General features: G+C 67.7%; 11 non-coding genes across 11 annotated transcripts; all 11 read left to right on the forward strand.

The window, feature by feature from the left end:
- Nucleotides 1-803: 803 nt before the first annotated feature.
- Nucleotides 804-922, forward strand: LOC141411654 (5S ribosomal RNA). The gene has a single exon (XR_012436494.1). It is a non-coding gene; the product is annotated as a 5S ribosomal RNA (ribosomal RNA).
- A 2,165-nt stretch (nucleotides 923-3,087) lies between these two features.
- LOC141411655 (5S ribosomal RNA) lies at nucleotides 3,088-3,206 on the forward strand. The gene has a single exon (XR_012436495.1). It is a non-coding gene; the product is annotated as a 5S ribosomal RNA (ribosomal RNA).
- A 2,142-nt stretch (nucleotides 3,207-5,348) lies between these two features.
- LOC141411656 (5S ribosomal RNA) lies at nucleotides 5,349-5,467 on the forward strand. The gene has a single exon (XR_012436496.1). It is a non-coding gene; the product is annotated as a 5S ribosomal RNA (ribosomal RNA).
- Nucleotides 5,468-7,609: 2,142 nt separating this feature from the next.
- Nucleotides 7,610-7,728, forward strand: LOC141411657 (5S ribosomal RNA). Its single transcript, XR_012436497.1, has one exon. It is a non-coding gene; the product is annotated as a 5S ribosomal RNA (ribosomal RNA).
- A 2,165-nt stretch (nucleotides 7,729-9,893) lies between these two features.
- LOC141411658 (5S ribosomal RNA) lies at nucleotides 9,894-10,012 on the forward strand. The gene has a single exon (XR_012436498.1). It is a non-coding gene; the product is annotated as a 5S ribosomal RNA (ribosomal RNA).
- Nucleotides 10,013-12,157: 2,145 nt separating this feature from the next.
- Nucleotides 12,158-12,276, forward strand: LOC141411660 (5S ribosomal RNA). The gene has a single exon (XR_012436500.1). It is a non-coding gene; the product is annotated as a 5S ribosomal RNA (ribosomal RNA).
- A 2,145-nt stretch (nucleotides 12,277-14,421) lies between these two features.
- Nucleotides 14,422-14,540, forward strand: LOC141411661 (5S ribosomal RNA). The gene has a single exon (XR_012436501.1). It is a non-coding gene; the product is annotated as a 5S ribosomal RNA (ribosomal RNA).
- A 2,165-nt stretch (nucleotides 14,541-16,705) lies between these two features.
- LOC141411662 (5S ribosomal RNA) lies at nucleotides 16,706-16,824 on the forward strand. Its single transcript, XR_012436502.1, has one exon. It is a non-coding gene; the product is annotated as a 5S ribosomal RNA (ribosomal RNA).
- Nucleotides 16,825-18,964: 2,140 nt separating this feature from the next.
- Nucleotides 18,965-19,083, forward strand: LOC141411663 (5S ribosomal RNA). Its single transcript, XR_012436503.1, has one exon. It is a non-coding gene; the product is annotated as a 5S ribosomal RNA (ribosomal RNA).
- Nucleotides 19,084-21,248: 2,165 nt separating this feature from the next.
- LOC141411664 (5S ribosomal RNA) lies at nucleotides 21,249-21,367 on the forward strand. The gene has a single exon (XR_012436504.1). It is a non-coding gene; the product is annotated as a 5S ribosomal RNA (ribosomal RNA).
- Nucleotides 21,368-23,534: 2,167 nt separating this feature from the next.
- LOC141412645 (5S ribosomal RNA) lies at nucleotides 23,535-23,653 on the forward strand. Its single transcript, XR_012437487.1, has one exon. It is a non-coding gene; the product is annotated as a 5S ribosomal RNA (ribosomal RNA).
- Nucleotides 23,654-23,824: the final 171 nt, after the last annotated feature.

Below are 23,824 nucleotides of genomic sequence, written 5' to 3' on the forward strand. Positions count from 1 at the left end.
GCACCCAGGAGCAGACGAGACCCGGGAGTCGTGCGTGCTTGGCGTGGCCGCGGGCCCCGTGACGCCCGAGGACTCGAGTGCTCAGCCCCGTGTAGTGGCCGCGAAGGCCTGCCTGGGAGAAACGCCCCGGGAGGCCGGCAGGAACCCGGGATCGGAAGGGATGTGGAGGGGCCCCGGGTCGGAGGAGATGGCTTTGGCTGTGTTTGGTTTTGTTTCTTCTTCCCAAGATCCCGGGTGTGAAAGGGGCCAGAGGTGAAGTCCTGGGCTGGAAAGCCTCACGATTCAGCCCCGCAGCCCCAGGCCCTGAGTGTGGAGGAGGGCGGAGCGGGTCGGCGAAGGGCGCGGCTGCCGTTTTCCTGATGGGCTGGAGGGGCAGTGGCGCTTTCCGGACAAAGAGGACCGGAAGGGTCCCCGAGACCTCCGCTGGGAGCCACGCACCCACCCAAGGATACGGCTCCAGGAGGCGACGGAGGAGGGCGGCTGCTTGCCCTGGCCCGAGCTATGCGTCCCCCGCCTTGGCCACAGCAGTGGACATTCCCAGAAGAACAAGCGCCCGAGAGCACTGAGAAATTTTCCCCCGAGAAAACTTGACCCTCGTCCTGGCAGCAGGACACCTCGGGAAGAAAGCCACCCAGCGGCCACCTGGGCGAGACCGGCTGCCCGAGCAGGCGCGCGGGGCCTCTGGCCGCTGGCCCCGGGCTGCCAGCCCCCACCCGGACTCCCAGCCGTGCCAGGAGAGCAGCGTGGAGACGCACGCCGGGGCCCTCGGCAGGCTCTTGGGGCTCCCGGAGGCGGCGGCTAGCGTCTACGGCCATACCACCCTGAACGCGCCCGATCTCGTCTGATCTCGGAAGCTAAGCAGGGTCGGGCCTGGTTAGTACTTGGATGGGAGACCGCCTGGGAATACCGGGTGCTGTAGGCTTTTGCTCCTCCCTCCCTCGCTGCTCCTTTTGTCTTCGGGGACTTCGCCACCACCCCCCCCACCACCACCACCACCCCCAGCACCACCACCACCACCACCACCACAACGACCCACCGTGAACACGACCCCGACCCCGTCCGGGCCACCCGCCAGACCCACGCACACCGAATCCTCACAGCTACGTCCCCGAATCCTCTCCCCTCCCCACACTCTCCTGGGGCGCGCGCCCGCGACACGGGTCACCAGCGAGGTTGGTCCCAGGCCACGTTGGGGACCGCTCCCCAACTGCCCTCCAGGCGGGCGGGGAGGGACGTGCGGAAGCCATGAGAAAGTGGGTCCTGCACCCCAGCGGGCCCCACAGCGGGACGCGCCACACCTGGGCTCGCCACAAGGTGGTGCACTGGGTCCAGGGCAAGACGCCAGGGGACAGAGAAGCAGGGAGCCTCAGTCGGGTGCTGCTCCACGTCGCGCTCCGTCGCTCAACCCAAGACAGGGCAGCCAGCGCGCGACCTCTACGTGGGATCCCGCCTCCCACGGCAGAGCCTGCGGTCACAGGGACAGAGGGCGCAGGCCGCCAGAGCTCCGGATGCCAGCGGCAGCTCCCCGTCCCGCTCAAAGGGAGGGAGGGCCGCCGCTGGCGCCCAGTCGCCTGTGCCACCCTCCGGGTCTCAAAGCACTCCTCAGTCAGCTCAAGGACCGGGGCCACCTGGCCTTCGGGGTCACATGGGCTTGGGCACGACGGAAGGGACCGCTTGCCCCCGTGGAACAGACATTCTCCCCGTGGACAACCTCAGGTGCCGGGACCCTCTGCTCCGCCTTGGAAAACCCACCTTCTGCAATGTATGCCCAACGCAATCAGGCCGAGCAGATTGACCCCCTCGGCCCGGCCCCAGTGTGTGATGGGGCTCTGTGCGTGAGGGCTTGCTCTTCCCCACCTACACCAGGCACGGCATCTAACACACACACACACACACACACACACACACACACACACACACACACCACGCAGAGACACCCAGACCACGCACGCACGCACGGGGACGCACCCTCCTCTCCCCCACCCCACACACGAGCAGCCGAAGGACAAGAGGGTATGGCTGGGGCCTGAGCGGGAACAAGCGAAGCCTTGGTTTGCGGCCCCTCGGCCAACTGCATCAGGATTTTTGTCTGGGCTCGGAGGCCAGAGGATCTCTGCCATTTGCTAGCAGGGCCAGGGATGGCAGGAGGGTGGGTACGGGGCTCAGCCAGGGCCAGTTCTGCTGGCACGATCCTGTAGCACGTGGCCGCGTAGCACGGGGCCGGGTCTGAAGGAGGCCAAGCAGGGGCACAAGACCCAGCAGCGGCACAGGGAAGAGGCCCAGGGCACCCAGGAGCAGACGAGACCCGGGAGTCGTGCGTGCTTGGCGTGGCCGCGGGCCCCGTGACGCCCGAGGACTCGAGTGCTCAGCCCCGTGTAGTGGCCGCGAAGGCCTGCCTGGGAGAAACGCCCCGGGAGGCCGGCAGGAACCCGGGATCGGAAGGGATGTGGAGGGGCCCCGGGTCGGAGGAGATGGCTTTGGCTGTGTTTGGTTTTGTTTCTTCTTCCCAAGATCCCGGGTGTGAAAGGGGCCAGAGGTGAAGTCCTGGGCTGGAAAGCCTCACGATTCAGCCCCGCAGCCCCAGGCCCTGAGTGTGGAGGAGGGCGGAGCGGGTCGGCGAAGGGCGCGGCTGCCGTTTTCCTGATGGGCTGGAGGGGCAGTGGCGCTTTCCGGACGAAGAGGACCGGAAGGGTCCCCGAGACCTCCGCTGGGAGCCACGCACCCACCCAAGGATACGGCTCCAGGAGGCGACGGAGGAGGGCGGCTGCTTGCCCTGGCCCGAGCTGTGCGTCCCCCGCCTTGGCCACAGCAGTGGACATTCCCAGAAGAACAAGCGCCCGAGAGCACTGAGAAATTTTCCCCCGAGAAAACTTGACCCTCGTCCTGGCAGCAGGACACCTCGGGAAGAAAGCCACCCAGCGGCCACCTGGGCGAGACCGGCTGCCCGAGCAGGCGCGCGGGGCCTCTGGCCGCTGGCCCCGGGCTGCCAGCCCCCACCCGGACTCCCAGCCGTGCCAGGAGAGCAGCGTGGAGACGCACGCCGGGGCCCTCGGCAGGCTCTTGGGGCTCCCGGAGGCGGCGGCTAGCGTCTACGGCCATACCACCCTGAACGCGCCCGATCTCGTCTGATCTCGGAAGCTAAGCAGGGTCGGGCCTGGTTAGTACTTGGATGGGAGACCGCCTGGGAATACCGGGTGCTGTAGGCTTTTGCTCCTCCCTCCCTCGCTGCTCCTTTTGTCTTCGGGGACTTCGCCACCACCCCCCCCACCACCACCACCACCCCCAGCACCACCACCACCACCACCACAACGACCCACCGTGACCACGACCCCGACCCCGTCCGGGCCACCCGCCAGACCCACGCACACCGAATCCTCACAGCTACGTCCCCGAATCCTCTCCCCTCCCCACACTCTCCTGGGGCGCGCGCCCGCGACACGGGTCACCAGCGAGGTTGGTCCCAGGCCACGTTGGGGACCGCTCCCCAACTGCCCTCCAGGCGGGCGGGGAGGGACGTGCGGAAGCCATGAGAAAGTGGGTCCTGCACCCCAGCGGGCCCCACAGCGGGACGCGCCACACCTGGGCTCGCCACAAGGTGGTGCACTGGGTCCAGGGCAAGACGCCAGGGGACAGAGAAGCAGGGAGCCTCAGTCGGGTGCTGCTCCACGTCGCCCTCCGTCGCTCAACCCAAGACAGGGCAGCCAGCGCGTGACCTCTACGTGGGATCCCGCCTCCCACGGCAGAGCCTGCGGTCACAGGGACAGAGGGCGCAGGCCGCCAGAGCTCCGGATGCCAGCGGCAGCTCCCCGTCCCGCTCAAAGGGAGGGAGGGCCGCCGCTGGCGCCCAGTCGCCTGTGCCACCCTCCGGGTCTCAAAGCACTCCTCAGTCAGCTCAAGGACCGGGGCCACCTGGCCTTCGGGGTCACATGGGCTTGGGCACGACGGAAGGGACCGCTTGCCCCCGTGGAACAGACATTCTCCCCGTGGACAACCTCAGGTGCCGGGACCCTCTGCTCCGCCTTGGAAAACCCACCTTCTGCAATGTATGCCCAACGCAATCAGGCCGAGCAGATTGACCCCCTCGGCCCGGCCCCAGTGTGTGATGGGGCTCTGTGCGTGAGGGCTTGCTCTTCCCCACCTACACCAGGCACGGCATCTAACACACACACACACACACACACACACCACGCAGAGACACCCAGACCACGCACGCACGCACGGGGACGCACCCTCCTCTCCCCCACCCCACACACGAGCAGCCGAAGGACAAGAGGGTATGGCTGGGGCCTGAGCGGGAACAAGCGAAGCCTTGGTTTGCGGCCCCTCGGCCAACTGCATCAGGATTTTTGTCTGGGCTCGGAGGCCAGAGGATCTCTGCCATTTGCTAGCAGGGCCAGGGATGGCAGGAGGGTGGGTACGGGGCTCAGCCAGGGCCAGTTCTGCTGGCACGATCCTGTAGCACGTGGCCGCGTAGCACGGGGCCGGGTCTGAAGGAGGCCAAGCAGGGGCACAAGACCCAGCAGCGGCACAGGGAAGAGGCCCAGGGCACCCAGGAGCAGACGAGACCCGGGAGTCGTGCGTGCTTGGCGTGGCCGCGGGCCCCGTGACGCCCGAGGACTCGAGTGCTCAGCCCCGTGTAGTGGCCGCGAAGGCCTGCCTGGGAGAAACGCCCCGGGAGGCCGGCAGGAACCCGGGATCGGAAGGGATGTGGAGGGGCCCCGGGTCGGAGGAGATGGCTTTGGCTGTGTTTGGTTTTGTTTCTTCTTCCCAAGATCCCGGGTGTGAAAGGGGCCAGAGGTGAAGTCCTGGGCTGGAAAGCCTCACGATTCAGCCCCGCAGCCCCAGGCCCTGAGTGTGGAGGAGGGCGGAGCGGGTCGGCGAAGGGCGCGGCTGCCGTTTTCCTGATGGGCTGGAGGGGCAGTGGCGCTTTCCGGACGAAGAGGACCGGAAGGGTCCCCGAGACCTCCGCTGGGAGCCACGCACCCACCCAAGGATACGGCTCCAGGAGGCGACGGAGGAGGGCGGCTGCTTGCCCTGGCCCGAGCTGTGCGTCCCCCGCCTTGGCCACAGCAGTGGACATTCCCAGAAGAACAAGCGCCCGAGAGCACTGAGAAATTTTCCCCCGAGAAAACTTGACCCTCGTCCTGGCAGCAGGACACCTCGGGAAGAAAGCCACCCAGCGGCCACCTGGGCGAGACCGGCTGCCCGAGCAGGCGCGCGGGGCCTCTGGCCGCTTGCCCCGGGCTGCCAGCCCCCACCCGGACTCCCAGCCGTGCCAGGAGAGCAGCGTGGAGACGCACGCCGGGGCCCTCGGCAGGCTCTTGGGGCTCCCGGAGGCGGCGGCTAGCGTCTACGGCCATACCACCCTGAACGCGCCCGATCTCGTCTGATCTCGGAAGCTAAGCAGGGTCGGGCCTGGTTAGTACTTGGATGGGAGACCGCCTGGGAATACCGGGTGCTGTAGGCTTTTGCTCCTCCCTCCCTCGCTGCTCCTTTTGTCTTCGGGGACTTCGCCACCACCCCCCCCACCACCACCACCACCCCCAGCACCACCACCACCACCACCACAACGACCCACCGTGACCACGACCCCGACCCCGTCCGGGCCACCCGCCAGACCCACGCACACCGAATCCTCACAGCTACGTCCCCGAATCCTCTCCCCTCCCCACACTCTCCTGGGGCGCGCGCCCGCGACACGGGTCACCAGCGAGGTTGGTCCCAGGCCACGTTGGGGACCGCTCCCCAACTGCCTTCCAGGCGGGCGGGGAGGGACGTGCGGAAGCCATGAGAAAGTGGGTCCTGCACCCCAGCGGGCCCCACAGCGGGACGCGCCACACCTGGGCTCGCCACAAGGTGGTGCACTGGGTCCAGGGCAAGACGCCAGGGGACAGAGAAGCAGGGAGCCTCAGTCGGGTGCTGCTCCACGTCGCCCTCCGTCGCTCAACCCAAGACAGGGCAGCCAGCGCGTGACCTCTACGTGGGATCCCGCCTCCCACGGCAGAGCCTGCGGTCACAGGGACAGAGGGCGCAGGCCGCCAGAGCTCCGGATGCCAGCGGCAGCTCCCCGTCCCGCTCAAAGGGAGGGAGGGCCGCCGCTGGCGCCCAGTCGCCTGTGCCACCCTCCGGGTCTCAAAGCACTCCTCAGTCAGCTCAAGGACCGGGGCCACCTGGCCTTCGGGGTCACATGGGCTTGGGCACGACGGAAGGGACCGCTTGCCCCCGTGGAACAGACATTCTCCCCGTGGACAACCTCAGGTGCCGGGACCCTCTGCTCCGCCTTGGAAAACCCACCTTCTGCAATGTATGCCCAACGCAATCAGGCCGAGCAGATTGACCCCCTCGGCCCGGCCCCAGTGTGTGATGGGGCTCTGTGCGTGAGGGCTTGCTCTTCCCCACCTACACCAGGCACGGCATCTAACACACACACACACACACACACACACCACGCAGAGACACCCAGACCACGCACGCACGCACGGGGACGCACCCTCCTCTCCCCCACCCCACACACGAGCAGCCGAAGGACAAGAGGGTATGGCTGGGGCCTGAGCGGGAACAAGCGAAGCCTTGGTTTGCGGCCCCTCGGCCAACTGCATCAGGATTTTTGTCTGGGCTCGGAGGCCAGAGGATCTCTGCCATTTGCTAGCAGGGCCAGGGATGGCAGGAGGGTGGGTACGGGGCTCAGCCAGGGCCAGTTCTGCTGGCACGATCCTGTAGCACGTGGCCGCGTAGCACGGGGCCGGGTCTGAAGGAGGCCAAGCAGGGGCACAAGACCCAGCAGCGGCACAGGGAAGAGGCCCAGGGCACCCAGGAGCAGACGAGACCCGGGAGTCGTGCGTGCTTGGCGTGGCCGCGGGCCCCGTGACGCCCGAGGACTCGAGTGCTCAGCCCCGTGTAGTGGCCGCGAAGGCCTGCCTGGGAGAAACGCCCCGGGAGGCCGGCAGGAACCCGGGATCGGAAGGGATGTGGAGGGGCCCCGGGTCGGAGGAGATGGCTTTGGCTGTGTTTGGTTTTGTTTCTTCTTCCCAAGATCCCGGGTGTGAAAGGGGCCAGAGGTGAAGTCCTGGGCTGGAAAGCCTCACGATTCAGCCCCGCAGCCCCAGGCCCTGAGTGTGGAGGAGGGCGGAGCGGGTCGGCGAAGGGCGCGGCTGCCGTTTTCCTGATGGGCTGGAGGGGCAGTGGCGCTTTCCGGACGAAGAGGACCGGAAGGGTCCCCGAGACCTCCGCTGGGAGCCACGCACCCACCCAAGGATACGGCTCCAGGAGGCGACGGAGGAGGGCGGCTGCTTGCCCTGGCCCGAGCTGTGCGTCCCCCGCCTTGGCCACAGCAGTGGACATTCCCAGAAGAACAAGCGCCCGAGAGCACTGAGAAATTTTCCCCCGAGAAAACTTGACCCTCGTCCTGGCAGCAGGACACCTCGGGAAGAAAGCCACCCAGCGGCCACCTGGGCGAGACCGGCTGCCCGAGCAGGCGCGCGGGGCCTCTGGCCGCTGGCCCCGGGCTGCCAGCCCCCACCCGGACTCCCAGCCGTGCCAGGAGAGCAGCGTGGAGACGCACGCCGGGGCCCTCGGCAGGCTCTTGGGGCTCCCGGAGGCGGCGGCTAGCGTCTACGGCCATACCACCCTGAACGCGCCCGATCTCGTCTGATCTCGGAAGCTAAGCAGGGTCGGGCCTGGTTAGTACTTGGATGGGAGACCGCCTGGGAATACCGGGTGCTGTAGGCTTTTGCTCCTCCCTCCCTCGCTGCTCCTTTTGTCTTCGGGGACTTCGCCACCACCCCCCCCACAACCACCACCACCCCCAGCACCACCACCACCACCACCACCACAACGACCCACCGTGACCACGACCCCGACCCCGTCCGGGCCACCCGCCAGACCCACGCACACCGAATCCTCACAGCTACGTCCCCGAATCCTCTCCCCTCCCCACACTCTCCTGGGGCGCGCGCCCGCGACACGGGTCACCAGCGAGGTTGGTCCCAGGCCACGTTGGGGACCGCTCCCCAACTGCCCTCCAGGCGGGCGGGGAGGGACGTGCGGAAGCCATGAGAAAGTGGGTCCTGCACCCCAGCGGGCCCCACAGCGGGACGCGCCACACCTGGGCTCGCCACAAGGTGGTGCACTGGGTCCAGGGCAAGACGCCAGGGGACAGAGAAGCAGGGAGCCTCAGTCGGGTGCTGCTCCAAGTCGCCCTCCGTCGCTCAACCCAAGACAGGGCAGCCAGCGCGCGACCTCTACGTGGGATCCCGCCTCCCACGGCAGAGCCTGCGGTCACAGGGACAGAGGGCGCAGGCCGCCAGAGCTCCGGATACCAGCGGCAGCTCCCCGTCCCGCTCAAAGGGAGGGAGGGCCGCCGCTGGCGCCCAGTCGCCTGTGCCACCCTCCGGGTCTCAAAGCACTCCTCAGTCAGCTCAAGGACCGGGGCCACCTGGCCTTCGGGGTCACATGGGCTTGGGCACGACGGAAGGGACCGCTTGCCCCCGTGGAACAGACATTCTCCCCGTGGACAACCTCAGGTGCCGGGACCCTCTGCTCCGCCTTGGAAAACCCACCTTCTGCAATGTATGCCCAACGCAATCAGGCCGAGCAGATTGACCCCCTCGGCCCGGCCCCAGTGTGTGATGGGGCTCTGTGCGTGAGGGCTTGCTCTTCCCCACCTACACCAGGCACGGCATCTAACACACACACACACACACACACACACACACACACACACACACACACCACGCAGAGACACCCAGACCACGCACGCACGCACGGGGACGCACCCTCCTCTCCCCCACCCCACACACGAGCAGCCGAAGGACAAGAGGGTATGGCTGGGGCCTGAGCGGGAACAAGCGAAGCCTTGGTTTGCGGCCCCTCGGCCAACTGCATCAGGATTTTTGTCTGGGCTCGGAGGCCAGAGGATCTCTGCCATTTGCTAGCAGGGCCAGGGATGGCAGGAGGGTGGGTACGGGGCTCAGCCAGGGCCAGTTCTGCTGGCACGATCCTGTAGCACGTGGCCGCGTAGCACGGGGCCGGGTCTGAAGGAGGCCAAGCAGGGGCACAAGACCCAGCAGCGGCACAGGGAAGAGGCCCAGGGCACCCAGGAGCAGACGAGACCCGGGAGTCGTGCGTGCTTGGCGTGGCCGCGGGCCCCGTGACGCCCGAGGACTCGAGTGCTCAGCCCCGTGTAGTGGCCGCGAAGGCCTGCCTGGGAGAAACGCCCCGGGAGGCCGGCAGGAACCCGGGATCGGAAGGGATGTGGAGGGGCCCCGGGTCGGAGGAGATGGCTTTGGCTGTGTTTGGTTTTGTTTCTTCTTCCCAAGATCCCGGGTGTGAAAGGGGCCAGAGGTGAAGTCCTGGGCTGGAAAGCCTCACGATTCAGCCCCGCAGCCCCAGGCCCTGAGTGTGGAGGAGGGCGGAGCGGGTCGGCGAAGGGCGCGGCTGCCGTTTTCCTGATGGGCTGGAGGGGCAGTGGCGCTTTCCGGACGAAGAGGACCGGAAGGGTCCCCGAGACCTCCGCTGGGAGCCACGCACCCACCCAAGGATACGGCTCCAGGAGGCGACGGAGGAGGGCGGCTGCTTGCCCTGGCCCGAGCTGTGCGTCCCCCGCCTTGGCCACAGCAGTGGACATTCCCAGAAGAACAAGCGCCCGAGAGCACTGAGAAATTTTCCCCCGAGAAAACTTGACCCTCGTCCTGGCAGCAGGACACCTCGGGAAGAAAGCCACCCAGCGGCCACCTGGGCGAGACCGGCTGCCCGAGCAGGCGCGCGGGGCCTCTGGCCGCTGGCCCCGGGCTGCCAGCCCCCACCCGGACTCCCAGCCGTGCCAGGAGAGCAGCGTGGAGACGCACGCCGGGGCCCTCGGCAGGCTCTTGGGGCTCCCGGAGGCGGCGGCTAGCGTCTACGGCCATACCACCCTGAACGCGCCCGATCTCGTCTGATCTCGGAAGCTAAGCAGGGTCGGGCCTGGTTAGTACTTGGATGGGAGACCGCCTGGGAATACCGGGTGCTGTAGGCTTTTGCTCCTCCCTCCCTCGCTGCTCCTTTTGTCTTCGGGGACTTCGCCACCACCCCCCCCACCACCACCACCACCCCCAGCACCACCACCACCACCACCACCACAACGACCCACCGTGACCACGACCCCGACCCCGTCCGGGCCACCCGCCAGACCCACGCACACCGAATCCTCACAGCTACGTCCCCGAATCCTCTCCCCTCCCCACACTCTCCTGGGGCGCGCGCCCGCGACACGGGTCACCAGCGAGGTTGGTCCCAGGCCACGTTGGGGACCGCTCCCCAACTGCCCTCCAGGCGGGCGGGGAGGGACGTGCGGAAGCCATGAGAAAGTGGGTCCTGCACCCCAGCGGGCCCCACAGCGGGACGCGCCACACCTGGGCTCGCCACAAGGTGGTGCACTGGGTCCAGGGCAAGACGCCAGGGGACAGAGAAGCAGGGAGCCTCAGTCGGGTGCTGCTCCACGTCGCGCTCCGTCGCTCAACCCAAGACAGGGCAGCCAGCGCGCGACCTCTACGTGGGATCCCGCCTCCCACGGCAGAGCCTGCGGTCACAGGGACAGAGGGCGCAGGCCGCCAGAGCTCCGGATGCCAGCGGCAGCTCCCCGTCCCGCTCAAAGGGAGGGAGGGCCGCCGCTGGCGCCCAGTCGCCTGTGCCACCCTCCGGGTCTCAAAGCACTCCTCAGTCAGCTCAAGGACCGGGGCCACCTGGCCTTCGGGGTCACATGGGCTTGGGCACGACGGAAGGGACCGCTTGCCCCCGTGGAACAGACATTCTCCCCGTGGACAACCTCAGGTGCCGGGACCCTCTGCTCCGCCTTGGAAAACCCACCTTCTGCAATGTATGCCCAACGCAATCAGGCCGAGCAGATTGACCCCCTCGGCCCGGCCCCAGTGTGTGATGGGGCTCTGTGCGTGAGGGCTTGCTCTTCCCCACCTACACCAGGCACGGCATCTAACACACACACACACACACACACACACCACGCAGAGACACCCAGACCACGCACGCACGCACGGGGACGCACCCTCCTCTCCCCCACCCCACACACGAGCAGCCGAAGGACAAGAGGGTATGGCTGGGGCCTGAGCGGGAACAAGCGAAGCCTTGGTTTGCGGCCCCTCGGCCAACTGCATCAGGATTTTTGTCTGGGCTCGGAGGCCAGAGGATCTCTGCCATTTGCTAGCAGGGCCAGGGATGGCAGGAGGGTGGGTACGGGGCTCAGCCAGGGCCAGTTCTGCTGGCACGATCCTGTAGCACGTGGCCGCGTAGCACGGGGCCGGGTCTGAAGGAGGCCAAGCAGGGGCACAAGACCCAGCAGCGGCACAGGGAAGAGGCCCAGGGCACCCAGGAGCAGACGAGACCCGGGAGTCGTGCGTGCTTGGCGTGGCCGCGGGCCCCGTGACGCCCGAGGACTCGAGTGCTCAGCCCCGTGTAGTGGCCGCGAAGGCCTGCCTGGGAGAAACGCCCCGGGAGGCCGGCAGGAACCCGGGATCGGAAGGGATGTGGAGGGGCCCCGGGTCGGAGGAGATGGCTTTGGCTGTGTTTGGTTTTGTTTCTTCTTCCCAAGATCCCGGGTGTGAAAGGGGCCAGAGGTGAAGTCCTGGGCTGGAAAGCCTCACGATTCAGCCCCGCAGCCCCAGGCCCTGAGTGTGGAGGAGGGCGGAGCGGGTCGGCGAAGGGCGCGGCTGCCGTTTTCCTGATGGGCTGGAGGGGCAGTGGCGCTTTCCGGACGAAGAGGACCGGAAGGGTCCCCGAGACCTCCGCTGGGAGCCACGCACCCACCCAAGGATACGGCTCCAGGAGGCGACGGAGGAGGGCGGCTGCTTGCCCTGGCCCGAGCTGTGCGTCCCCCGCCTTGGCCACAGCAGTGGACATTCCCAGAAGAACAAGCGCCCGAGAGCACTGAGAAATTTTCCCCCGAGAAAACTTGACCCTCGTCCTGGCAGCAGGACACCTCGGGAAGAAAGCCACCCAGCGGCCACCTGGGCGAGACCGGCTGCCCGAGCAGGCGCGCGGGGCCTCTGGCCGCTGGCCCCGGGCTGCCAGCCCCCACCCGGACTCCCAGCCGTGCCAGGAGAGCAGCGTGGAGACGCACGCCGGGGCCCTCGGCAGGCTCTTGGGGCTCCCGGAGGCGGCGGCTAGCGTCTACGGCCATACCACCCTGAACGCGCCCGATCTCGTCTGATCTCGGAAGCTAAGCAGGGTCGGGCCTGGTTAGTACTTGGATGGGAGACCGCCTGGGAATACCGGGTGCTGTAGGCTTTTGCTCCTCCCTCCCTCGCTGCTCCTTTTGTCTTCGGGGACTTCGCCACCACCCCCCCCACCACCACCACCACCCCCAGCACCACCACCACCACCACCACCACAACGACCCACCGTGACCACGACCCCGACCCCGTCCGGGCCACCCGCCAGACCCACGCACACCGAATCCTCACAGCTACGTCCCCGAATCCTCTCCCCTCCCCACACTCTCCTGGGGCGCGCGCCCGCGACACGGGTCACCAGCGAGGTTGGTCCCAGGCCACGTTGGGGACCGCTCCCCAACTGCCCTCCAGGCGGGCGGGGAGGGACGTGCGGAAGCCATGAGAAAGTGGGTCCTGCACCCCAGCGGGCCCCACAGCGGGACGCGCCACACCTGGGCTCGCCACAAGGTGGTGCACTGGGTCCAGGGCAAGACGCCAGGGGACAGAGAAGCAGGGAGCCTCAGTCGGGTGCTGCTCCACGTCGCGCTCCGTCGCTCAACCCAAGACAGGGCAGCCAGCGCGCGACCTCTACGTGGGATCCCGCCTCCCACGGCAGAGCCTGCGGTCACAGGGACAGAGGGCGCAGGCCGCCAGAGCTCCGGATGCCAGCGGCAGCTCCCCGTCCCGCTCAAAGGGAGGGAGGGCCGCCGCTGGCGCCCAGTCGCCTGTGCCACCCTCCGGGTCTCAAAGCACTCCTCAGTCAGCTCAAGGACCGGGGCCACCTGGCCTTCGGGGTCACATGGGCTTGGGCACGACGGAAGGGACCGCTTGCCCCCGTGGAACAGACATTCTCCCCGTGGACAACCTCAGGTGCCGGGACCCTCTGCTCCGCCTTGGAAAACCCACCTTCTGCAATGTATGCCCAACGCAATCAGGCCGAGCAGATTGACCCCCTCGGCCCGGCCCCAGTGTGTGATGGGGCTCTGTGCGTGAGGGCTTGCTCTTCCCCACCTACACCAGGCACGGCATCTAACACACACACACACACACACACACACCACGCAGAGACACCCAGACCACGCACGCACGCACGGGGACGCACCCTCCTCTCCCCCACCCCACACACGAGCAGCCGAAGGACAAGAGGGTATGGCTGGGGCCTGAGCGGGAACAAGCGAAGCCTTGGTTTGCGGCCCCTCGGCCAACTGCATCAGGATTTTTGTCTGGGCTCGGAGGCCAGAGGATCTCTGCCATTTGCTAGCAGGGCCAGGGATGGCAGGAGGGTGGGTACGGGGCTCAGCCAGGGCCAGTTCTGCTGGCACGATCCTGTAGCACGTGGCCGCGTAGCACGGGGCCGGGTCTGAAGGAGGCCAAGCAGGGGCACAAGACCCAGCAGCGGCACAGGGAAGAGGCCCAGGGCACCCAGGAGCAGACGAGACCCGGGAGTCGTGCGTGCTTGGCGTGGCCGCGGGCCCCGTGACGCCCGAGGACTCGAGTGCTCAGCCCCGTGTAGTGGCCGCGAAGGCCTGCCTGGGAGAAACGCCCCGGGAGGCCGGCAGGAACCCGGGATCGGAAGGGATGTGGAGGGGCCCCGGGTCGGAGGAGATGGCTTTGGCTGTGTTTGGTTTTGTTTCTTCTTCCCAAGATCCCGGGTGTGAAAGGGGCCAGAGGTGAAGTCCTGGGCTGGAAAGCCTCACGATTCAGCCCCGCAGCCCCAGGCCCTGAGTGTGGAGGAGGGCGGAGCGGGTCGGCGAAGGGCGCGGCTGCCGTTTTCCTGATGGGCTGGAGGGGCAGTGGCGCTTTCCGGACGAAGAGGACCGGAAGGGTCCCCGAGACCTCCGCTGGGAGCCACGCACCCACCCAAGGATACGGCTCCAGGAGGCGACGGAGGAGGGCGGCTGCTTGCCCTGGCCCGAGCTGTGCGTCCCCCGCCTTGGCCACAGCAGTGGACATTCCCAGAAGAACAAGCGCCCGAGAGCACTGAGAAATTTTCCCCCGAGAAAACTTGACCCTCGTCCTGGCAGCAGGACACCTCGGGAAGAAAGCCACCCAGCGGCCACCTGGGCGAGACCGGCTGCCCGAGCAGGCGCGCGGGGCCTCTGGCCGCTGGCCCCGGGCTGCCAGCCCCCACCCGGACTCCCAGCCGTGCCAGGAGAGCAGCGTGGAGACGCACGCCGGGGCCCTCGGCAGGCTCTTGGGGCTCCCGGAGGCGGCGGCTAGCGTCTACGGCCATACCACCCTGAACGCGCCCGATCTCGTCTGATCTCGGAAGCTAAGCAGGGTCGGGCCTGGTTAGTACTTGGATGGGAGACCGCCTGGGAATACCGGGTGCTGTAGGCTTTTGCTCCTCCCTCCCTCGCTGCTCCTTTTGTCTTCGGGGACTTCGCCACCACCCCCCCCACCACCACCACCACCCCCAGCACCACCACCACCACCACCACCACAACGACCCACCGTGAACACGACCCCGACCCCGTCCGGGCCACCCGCCAGACCCACGCACACCGAATCCTCACAGCTACGTCCCCGAATCCTCTCCCCTCCCCACACTCTCCTGGGGCGCGTGCCCGCGACACGGGTCACCAGCGAGGTTGGTCCCAGGCCACGTTGGGGACCGCTCCCCAACTGCCCTCCAGGCGGGCGGGGAGGGACGTGCGGAAGCCATGAGAAAGTGGGTCCTGCACCCCAGCGGGCCCCACAGCGGGACGCGCCACACCTGGGCTCGCCACAAGGTGGTGCACTGGGTCCAGGGCAAGACGCCAGGGGACAGAGAAGCAGGGAGCCTCAGTCGGGTGCTGCTCCACGTCGCGCTCCGTCGCTCAACCCAAGACAGGGCAGCCAGCGCGCGACCTCTACGTGGGATCCCGCCTCCCACGGCAGAGCCTGCGGTCACAGGGACAGAGGGCGCAGGCCGCCAGAGCTCCGGATGCCAGCGGCAGCTCCCCGTCCCGCTCAAAGGGAGGGAGGGCCGCCGCTGGCGCCCAGTCGCCTGTGCCACCCTCCGGGTCTCAAAGCACTCCTCAGTCAGCTCAAGGACCGGGGCCACCTGGCCTTCGGGGTCACATGGGCTTGGGCACGACGGAAGGGACCGCTTGCCCCCGTGGAACAGACATTCTCCCCGTGGACAACCTCAGGTGCCGGGACCCTCTGCTCCGCCTTGGAAAACCCACCTTCTGCAATGTATGCCCAACGCAATCAGGCCGAGCAGATTGACCCCCTCGGCCCGGCCCCAGTGTGTGATGGGGCTCTGTGCGTGAGGGCTTGCTCTTCCCCACCTACACCAGGCACGGCATCTAACACACACACACACACACACACACACACACACACACACACACACACCACGCAGAGAAACCCAGACCACGCACGCACGCACGGGGACGCACCCTCCTCTCCCCCACCCCACACACGAGCAGCCGAAGGACAAGAGGGTATGGCTGGGGCCTGAGCGGGAACAAGCGAAGCCTTGGTTTGCGGCCCCTCGGCCAACTGCATCAGGATTTTTGTCTGGGCTCGGAGGCCAGAGGATCTCTGCCATTTGCTAGCAGGGCCAGGGATGGCAGGAGGGTGGGTACGGGGCTCAGCCAGGGCCAGTTCTGCTGGCACGATCCTGTAGCACGTGGCCGCGTAGCATGGGGCCGGGTCTGAAGGAGGCCAAGCAGGGGCACAAGACCCAGCAGCGGCACAGGGAAGAGGCCCAGGGCACCCAGGAGCAGACGAGACCCGGGAGTCGTGCGTGCTTGGCGTGGCCGCGGGCCCCGTGACGCCCGAGGACTCGAGTGCTCAGCCCCGTGTAGTGGCCGCGAAGGCCTGCCTGGGAGAAACGCCCCGGGAGGCCGGCAGGAACCCGGGATCGGAAGGGATGTGGAGGGGCCCCGGGTCGGAGGAGATGGCTTTGGCTGTGTTTGGTTTTGTTTCTTCTTCCCAAGATCCCGGGTGTGAAAGGGGCCAGAGGTGAAGTCCTGGGCTGGAAAGCCTCACGATTCAGCCCCGCAGCCCCAGGCCCTGAGTGTGGAGGAGGGCGGAGCGGGTCGGCGAAGGGCGCGGCTGCCGTTTTCCTGATGGGCTGGAGGGGCAGTGGCGCTTTCCGGACGAAGAGGACCGGAAGGGTCCCCGAGACCTCCGCTGGGAGCCACGCACCCACCCAAGGATACGGCTCCAGGAGGCGACGGAGGAGGGCGGCTGCTTGCCCTGGCCCGAGCTGTGCGTCCCCCGCCTTGGCCACAGCAGTGGACATTCCCAGAAGAACAAGCGCCCGAGAGCACTGAGAAATTTTCCCCCGAGAAAACTTGACCCTCGTCCTGGCAGCAGGACACCTCGGGAAGAAAGCCACCCAGCGGCCACCTGGGCGAGACCGGCTGCCCGAGCAGGCGCGCGGGGCCTCTGGCCGCTGGCCCCGGGCTGCCAGCCCCCACCCGGACTCCCAGCCGTGCCAGGAGAGCAGCGTGGAGACGCACGCCGGGGCCCTCGGCAGGCTCTTGGGGCTCCCGGAGGCGGCGGCTAGCGTCTACGGCCATACCACCCTGAACGCGCCCGATCTCGTCTGATCTCGGAAGCTAAGCAGGGTCGGGCCTGGTTAGTACTTGGATGGGAGACCGCCTGGGAATACCGGGTGCTGTAGGCTTTTGCTCCTCCCTCCCTCACTGCTCCTTTTGTCTTCGGGGACTTCGCCACCACCCCCCCCCACCACCACCACCCCCAGCACCACCACCACCACCACCACAACGACCCACCGTGACCACGACCCCGACCCCGTCCGGGCCACCCGCCAGACCCACGCACACCGAATCCTCACAGCTACGTCCCCGAATCCTCTCCCCTCCCCACACTCTCCTGGGGCGCGCGCCCGCGACACGGGTCACCAGCGAGGTTGGTCCCAGGCCACGTTGGGGACCGCTCCCCAACTGCCCTCCAGGCGGGCGGGGAGGGACGTGCGGAAGCCATGAGAAAGTGGGTCCTGCACCCCAGCGGGCCCCACAGCGGGACGCGCCACACCTGGGCTCGCCACAAGGTGGTGCACTGGGTCCAGTGCAAGACGCCAGGGGACAGAGAAGCAGGGAGCCTCAGTCGGGTGCTGCTCCACGTCGCCCTCCGTCGCTCAACCCAAGACAGGGCAGCCAGCGCGCGACCTCTACGTGGGATCCCGCCTCCCACGGCAGAGCCTGCGGTCACAGGGACAGAGGGCGCAGGCCGCCAGAGCTCCGGATGCCAGCGGCAGCTCCCCGTCCCGCTCAAAGGGAGGGAGGGCCGCCGCTGGCGCCCAGTCGCCTGTGCCACCCTCCGGGTCTCAAAGCACTCCTCAGTCAGCTCAAGGACCGGGGCCACCTGGCCTTCGGGGTCACATGGGCTTGGGCACGACGGAAGGGACCGCTTGCCCCCGTGGAACAGACATTCTCCCCGTGGACAACCTCAGGTGCCGGGACCCTCTGCTCCGCCTTGGAAAACCCACCTTCTGCAATGTATGCCCAACGCAATCAGGCCGAGCAGATTGACCCCCTCGGCCCGGCCCCAGTGTGTGATGGGGCTCTGTGCGTGAGGGCTTGCTCTTCCCCACCTACACCAGGCACGGCATCTAACACACACACACACACACACACACACCACGCAGAGACACCCAGACCACGCACGCACGCACGGGGACGCACCCTCCTCTCCCCCACCCCACACACGAGCAGCCGAAGGACAAGAGGGTATGGCTGGGGCCTGAGCGGGAACAAGCGAAGCCTTGGTTTGCGGCCCCTCGGCCAACTGCATCAGGATTTTTGTCTGGGCTCGGAGGCCAGAGGATCTCTGCCATTTGCTAGCAGGGCCAGGGATGGCAGGAGGGTGGGTACGGGGCTCAGCCAGGGCCAGTTCTGCTGGCACGATCCTGTAGCACGTGGCCGCGTAGCACGGGGCCGGGTCTGAAGGAGGCCAAGCAGGGGCACAAGACCCAGCAGCGGCACAGGGAAGAGGCCCAGGGCACCCAGGAGCAGACGAGACCCGGGAGTCGTGCGTGCTTGGCGTGGCCGCGGGCCCCGTGACGCCCGAGGACTCGAGTGCTCAGCCCCGTGTAGTGGCCGCGAAGGCCTGCCTGGGAGAAACGCCCCGGGAGGCCGGCAGGAACCCGGGATCGGAAGGGATGTGGAGGGGCCCCGGGTCGGAGGAGATGGCTTTGGCTGTGTTTGGTTTTGTTTCTTCTTCCCAAGATCCCGGGTGTGAAAGGGGCCAGAGGTGAAGTCCTGGGCTGGAAAGCCTCACGATTCAGCCCCGCAGCCCCAGGCCCTGAGTGTGGAGGAGGGCGGAGCGGGTCGGCGAAGGGCGCGGCTGCCGTTTTCCTGATGGGCTGGAGGGGCAGTGGCGCTTTCCGGACGAAGAGGACCGGAAGGGTCCCCGAGACCTCCGCTGGGAGCCACGCACCCACCCAAGGATACGGCTCCAGGAGGCGACGGAGGAGGGCGGCTGCTTGCCCTGGCCCGAGCTGTGCGTCCCCCGCCTTGGCCACAGCAGTGGACATTCCCAGAAGAACAAGCGCCCGAGAGCACTGAGAAATTTTCCCCCGAGAAAACTTGACCCTCGTCCTGGCAGCAGGACACCTCGGGAAGAAAGCCACCCAGCGGCCACCTGGGCGAGACCGGCTGCCCGAGCAGGCGCGCGGGGCCTCTGGCCGCTGGCCCCGGGCTGCCAGCCCCCACCCGGACTCCCAGCCGTGCCAGGAGAGCAGCGTGGAGACGCACGCCGGGGCCCTCGGCAGGCTCTTGGGGCTCCCGGAGGCGGCGGCTAGCGTCTACGGCCATACCACCCTGAACGCGCCCGATCTCGTCTGATCTCGGAAGCTAAGCAGGGTCGGGCCTGGTTAGTACTTGGATGGGAGACCGCCTGGGAATACCGGGTGCTGTAGGCTTTTGCTCCTCCCTCCCTCGCTGCTCCTTTTGTCTTCGGGGACTTCGCCACCACCCCCCCCACAACCACCACCACCCCCAGCACCACCACCACCACCACCACCACAACGACCCACCGTGACCACGACCCCGACCCCGTCCGGGCCACCCGCCAGACCCACGCACACCGAATCCTCACAGCTACGTCCCCGAATCCTCTCCCCTCCCCACACTCTCCTGGGGCGCGCGCCCGCGACACGGGTCACCAGCGAGGTTGGTCCCAGGCCACGTTGGGGACCGCTCCCCAACTGCCCTCCAGGCGGGCGGGGAGGGACGTGCGGAAGCCATGAGAAAGTGGGTCCTGCACCCCAGCGGGCCCCACAGCGGGACGCGCCACACCTGGGCTCGCCACAAGGTGGTGCACTGGGTCCAGGGCAAGACGCCAGGGGACAGAGAAGCAGGGAGCCTCAGTCGGGTGCTGCTCCAAGTCGCCCTCCGTCGCTCAACCCAAGACAGGGCAGCCAGCGCGCGACCTCTACGTGGGATCCCGCCTCCCACGGCAGAGCCTGCGGTCACAGGGACAGAGGGCGCAGGCCGCCAGAGCTCCGGATACCAGCGGCAGCTCCCCGTCCCGCTCAAAGGGAGGGAGGGCCGCCGCTGGCGCCCAGTCGCCTGTGCCACCCTCCGGGTCTCAAAGCACTCCTCAGTCAGCTCAAGGACCGGGGCCACCTGGCCTTCGGGGTCACATGGGCTTGGGCACGACGGAAGGGACCGCTTGCCCCCGTGGAACAGACATTCTCCCCGTGGAGAACCTCAGGTGCCGGGACCCTCTGCTCCGCCTTGGAAAACCCACCTTCTGCAATGTATGCCCAACGCAATCAGGCCGAGCAGATTGACCCCCTCGGCCCGGCCCCAGTGTGTGATGGGGCTCTGTGCGTGAGGGCTTGCTCTTCCCCACCTACACCAGGCACGGCATCTAACACACACACACACACACACACACACACACACACACACACACACACCACGCAGAGAAACCCAGACCACGCACGCACGCACGGGGACGCACCCTCCTCTCCCCCACCCCACACACGAGCAGCCGAAGGACAAGAGGGTATGGCTGGGGCCTGAGCGGGAACAAGCGAAGCCTTGGTTTGCGGCCCCTCGGCCAACTGCATCAGGATTTTTGTCTGGGCTCGGAGGCCAGAGGATCTCTGCCATTTGCTAGCAGGGCCAGGGATGGCAGGAGGGTGGGTACGGGGCTCAGCCAGGGCCAGTTCTGCTGGCACGATCCTGTAGCACGTGGCCGCGTAGCACGGGGCCGGGTCTGAAGGAGGCCAAGCAGGGGCACAAGACCCAGCAGCGGCACAGGGAAGAGGCCCAGGGCACCCAGGAGCAGACGAGACCCGGGAGTCGTGCGTGCTTGGCGTGGCCGCGGGCCCCGTGACGCCCGAGGACTCGAGTGCTCAGCCCCGTGTAGTGGCCGCGAAGGCCTGCCTGGGAGAAACGCCCCGGGAGGCCGGCAGGAACCCGGGATCGGAAGGGATGTGGAGGGGCCCCGGGTCGGAGGAGATGGCTTTGGCTGTGTTTGGTTTTGTTTCTTCTTCCCAAGATCCCGGGTGTGAAAGGGGCCAGAGGTGAATTCCTGGGCTGGAAAGCCTCACGATTCAGCCCCGCAGCCCCAGGCCCTGAGTGTGGAGGAGGGCGGAGCGGGTCGGCGAAGGGCGCGGCTGCCGTTTTCCTGATGGGCTGGAGGGGCAGTGGCGCTTTCCGGACGAAGAGGACCGGAAGGGTCCCCGAGACCTCCGCTGGGAGCCACGCACCCACCCAAGGATACGGCTCCAGGAGGCGACGGAGGAGGGCGGCTGCTTGCCCTGGCCCGAGCTGTGCGTCCCCCGCCTTGGCCACAGCAGTGGACATTCCCAGAAGAACAAGCGCCCGAGAGCACTGAGAAATTTTCCCCCGAGAAAACTTGACCCTCGTCCTGGCAGCAGGACACCTCGGGAAGAAAGCCACCCAGCGGCCACCTGGGCGAGACCGGCTGCCCGAGCAGGCGCGCGGGGCCTCTGGCCGCTGGCCCCGGGCTGCCAGCCCCCACCCGGACTCCCAGCCGTGCCAGGAGAGCAGCGTGGAGACGCACGCCGGGGCCCTCGGCAGGCTCTTGGGGCTCCCGGAGGCGGCGGCTAGCGTCTACGGCCATACCACCCTGAACGCGCCCGATCTCGTCTGATCTCGGAAGCTAAGCAGGGTCGGGCCTGGTTAGTACTTGGATGGGAGACCGCCTGGGAATACCGGGTGCTGTAGGCTTTTGCTCCTCCCTCCCTCGCTGCTCCTTTTGTCTTCGGGGACTTCGCCACCACCCCCCCCCCACCACCACCACCCCCAGCACCACCACCACCACCACCACAACGACCCACCGTGACCACGACCCCGACCCCGTCCGGGCCACCCGCCAGACCCACGCACACCGAATCCTCACAGCTACGTCCCCGAATCCTCTCCCCTCCCCACACTCTCCTGGGGCGCGCGCCCGCGACACGGGTCACCAGCGAGGTTGGTCCCAGGCCACGTTGGGGACCGCTCCCCAACTGCCCTCCAGGCGGGCGGGGAGGGACGTGCGGAAGCCATGAGAAAGTGGGTCCTGCACCCCAGCGGGCCCCACAGCGGGACGCGCCACACCTGGGCTCGCCACAAGGTGGTGCACTGGGTCCAGGGCAAGACGCCAGGGGACAGAGAAGCAGGGAGCCTCAGTCGGGTGCTGCTCCACGTCGCCCTCCGTCGCTCAACCCAAGACAGGGCAGCCAGCGCGCGACCTCTACGTGGGATCCCGCCTCCCACGGCAGAGCCTGCGGTCACAGGGACAGAGGGCGCAGGCCGCCAGAGCTCCGGATGCCAGCGGCAGCTCCCCGTCCCGCTCAAAGGGAGGGAGGGCCGCCGCTGGCGCCCAGTCGCCTGTGCCACCCTCCGGGTCTCAAAGCACTCCTCAGTCAGCTCAAGGACCGGGGCCACCTGGCCTTCGGGGTCACATGGGCTTGGGCACGACAGAAGGGACCGCTTGCCCCCGTGGAACAGACATTCTCCCCGTGGACAACCTCAGGTGCCGGGACCCTCTGCTCCGCCTTGGAAAACCCACCTTCTGCAATGTATGCCCAACGCAATCAGGCCGAGCAGATTGACCCCCTCGGCCCGGCCCCAGTGTGTGATGGGGCTCTGTGCGTGAGGGCTTGCTCTTCCCCACCTACACCAGGCACGGCATCTAACACACACACACACACACACACACACACACACCACGCAGAGACACCCAGACCACGCACGCACGCACGGGGACGCACCCTCCTCTCCCCCACCCCACACACGAGCAGCCGAAGGACAAGAGGGTATGGCTGGGGCCTGAGCGGGAACAAGCGAAGCCTTGGTTTGCGGCCCCTCGGCCAACTGCATCAGGATTTTTGTCTGGGCTCGGAGGCCAGAGGATCTCTGCCATTTGCTAGCAGGGCCAGGGATGGCAGGAGGGTGGGTACGGGGCTCAGCCAGGGCCAGTTCTGCTGGCACGATCCTGTAGCACGTGGCCGCGTAGCACGGGGCCGGGTCTGAAGGAGGCCAAGCAGGGGCACAAGACCCAGCAGCGGCACAGGGAAGAGGCCCAGGGCACCCAGGAGCAGACGAGACCCGGGAGTCGTGCGTGCTTGGCGTGGCCGCGGGCCCCGTGACGCCCGAGGACTCGAGTGCTCAGCCCCGTGTAGTGGCCGCGCTCAGCCCCGTGTAGTGGCCCAGGCCTGCCTGGGAGAAACGCCCCGGGAGGCCGGCAGGAACCCGGGATCGGAAGGGATGTGGAGGGGCCCCGGGTCGGAGGAGATGGCTTTGGCTGTGTTTGGTTTTGTTTCTTCTTCCCAAGATCCCGGGTGTGAAAGGGGCCAGAGGTGAAGTCCTGGGCTGGAAAGCCTCACGATTCAGCCCCGCAGCCCCAGGCCCTGAGTGTGGAGGAGGGCGGAGCGGGTCGGCGAAGGGCGCGGCTGCCGTTTTCCTGATGGGCTGGAGGGGCAGTGGCGCTTTCCGGACGAAGAGGACCGGAAGGGTCCCCGAGACCTCCGCTGGGAGCCACGCACCCACCCAAGGATACGGCTCCAGGAGGCGACGGAGGAGGGCGGCTGCTTGCCCTGGCCCGAGCTGTGCGTCCCCCGCCTTGGCCACAGCAGTGGACATTCCCAGAAGAACAAGCGCCCGAGAGCACTGAGAAATTTTCCCCCGAGAAAACTTGACCCTCGTCCTGGCAGCAGGACACCTCGGGAAGAAAGCCACCCAGCGGCCACCTGGGCGAGACCGGCTGCCCGAGCAGGCGCGCGGGGCCTCTGGCCGCTGGCCCCGGGCTGCCAGCCCCCACCCGGACTCCCAGCCGTGCCAGGAGAGCAGCGTGGAGACGCACGCCGGGGCCCTCGGCAGGCTCTTGGGGCTCCCGGAGGCGGCGGCTAGCGTCTACGGCCATACCACCCTGAACGCGCCCGATCTCGTCTGATCTCGGAAGCTAAGCAGGGTCGGGCCTGGTTAGTACTTGGATGGGAGACCGCCTGGGAATACCGGGTGCTGTAGGATTTTGCTCCTCCCTCCCTCGCTGCTCCTTTTGTCTTCGGGGACTTCGCCACCACCCCCCCCACAACCACCACCACCCCCAGCACCACCACCACCACCACCACCACAACGACCCACCGTGACCACGACCCCGACCCCGTCCGGGCCACCCGCCAGACCCACGCACACCGAATC

This window comes from Castor canadensis, chromosome 10 (genome assembly GCF_047511655.1).
Source record: "Castor canadensis chromosome 10, mCasCan1.hap1v2, whole genome shotgun sequence".
NCBI lineage: Eukaryota > Metazoa > Chordata > Mammalia > Rodentia > Castoridae > Castor > Castor canadensis.